The sequence below is a fragment of the Aplysia californica genome, unplaced genomic scaffold (genome assembly GCF_000002075.1).
Source record: "Aplysia californica isolate F4 #8 unplaced genomic scaffold, AplCal3.0 scaffold00108, whole genome shotgun sequence".
NCBI lineage: Eukaryota > Metazoa > Mollusca > Gastropoda > Aplysiida > Aplysiidae > Aplysia > Aplysia californica.
In genome coordinates, this window is record NW_004797378.1 from 404,500 (window position 1) to 406,245 (window position 1,746).

The following is a 1,746-nucleotide window of genomic DNA, read 5'->3' on the forward strand; positions in this document are numbered from 1 at the left end:
ACTGAAAATATTAGGTGTGTCCCGCGCGCTCATATGGCCTATGCAGTTGCGAGCGCCGTAAAACACTTTACAAAAACAGAAAACAAAAAATAGAGAAACGTGTACTCAAAAGGACATGAAAGATGCTGATTTAGAAAAGAAAGACATTCGGTAAAAATATGCCTAGCAAGCGAAACATTTCGATTTTTTCAATTTCACTATTTTGATGAGCACCTGATTCCATCCCAGTGCCTCACATTTATTTATGGCAGTGCAATGAGAGACATTTTCCCGTTTATGAACTTTTATTCTGACACTGGCATGCGCACTCACCTTTGTCAATGCCAGTCTCAAGAGCTGACGTTAGGAGGACACTCATCGTCAGGATGACAGAGGCGGCCACACCTGGTGATATCATCATCATCATCATCCTCATCATCATCATCTTCCTCATCATCATCATCGTCATCATCATCATCATCATCATCTTCCATCATCATCATCATCATCATCATCATCATCATTTATGAGCCATGATCCTATAAGCCATAATCCTAATGATGATGATGATGATGGTGATGAGGATGAGGATGATAATGATGATGATGATGATGATGATGATGATGATGATGATGATGATGATGATGATACTGATGAGGATGTTGATGATGAGGATGATGATGATGATGATCGTTGCATTATTATTCTTTTTAATTCTTTCAATATTCTTTGATAACATTTTATTGTTTCTTTTTTACTCTGACTTTGTGATAGGGGTGGGAAGAGGAAAGTGAAGTACGTGAAGAGATAAGGAAGCAGGGTATAAACTATGGTAATAGAGACAGATAATCTGCTACGACAAAACCTTCAAGTTTTCGCGAGGGTTGATATTTAATTTATCGTCTCCCGTCACTATCGAAAACAATTTGTTAAAGATTTTACAAAACTACTTGCTCAAAGAAATCTATATCTCTGAAAAGAATTTGCCACGCTTCTTGTTCTCCTCTATTCCTGGTAGATATTCAATTTTCTTGGCAAGATTCTCACAAAGGAAGACCAAAGAAGACCTGGATCGAGGCTGTGAAGGATACCCTAAATCATACAACATTCTATCTAGCCAGGCCATCCAGTTTGCTAGAGACAGAAAGCTCTTTCTCCCCTCGGCACGCTAGAGTTACAAGAGGAAGGATGAAGGAAGTAAAGGAAGGATTCTCACCTCTCATCCCTACATGTCTTCCTTCCCTGCCAGAACAAGAGGCTTCAACTAGAGGACCTTGGTCAAGTTCACAGATGATCTCTTTTGGCTCGGGCGTCCTTTGCCACAAATGACGTCTCGACAGGAACGCAGAATGACGTCATACAGTTCCCCGTATGCTTCCATCAACGGGAACAAATAATTAAGCCAGCACAGGACTGAGCTCACACAAATGCTAATCTTTCCTGTGGGGCAAATGAAATGAAGCATTACAGGAAAAATAGTTCGCTTGGATTTGATGTGTGTCAAGAGGTGTAAACAAAATATTGCAAATTCTATTAAGTTCAGTATTTAAAAAAACCGAAGATTATGGGTTTTGCTTGAACGAGGCAATTATTTGGGAGGGGGGGGGATAGAGAAACACTTCCCCGTTGTTTGAAAAGTTTAACTTTAAGAGATTGTTTCTTTGCACTAATACCATTGATGTCTTTTGTGCTCATCATCAAGTACAATTATCCTTTTGTTGGGTAGTCATACTGATGGAATAGACAGGTAGTTCTCAAATATTTGAG

General features: G+C 39.4%; 1 long non-coding RNA gene across 1 annotated transcript in view; it reads right to left on the reverse strand.

Annotated features, from left to right (window-relative positions):
• Positions 1–306: 306 nt before the first annotated feature.
• The window catches only part of LOC101853077, a 2,611-nt gene continuing 1,171 nt past the window's right edge, over positions 307–1,746 (reverse strand). The window contains exons 2-3 of the long non-coding RNA XR_220327.2: positions 1,196–1,419; positions 307–384 (exon numbers count right to left, since the gene is read on the reverse strand). This is a non-coding gene — a long non-coding RNA (uncharacterized LOC101853077). The remainder of the gene's footprint in view (positions 385–1,195; positions 1,420–1,746) is intronic.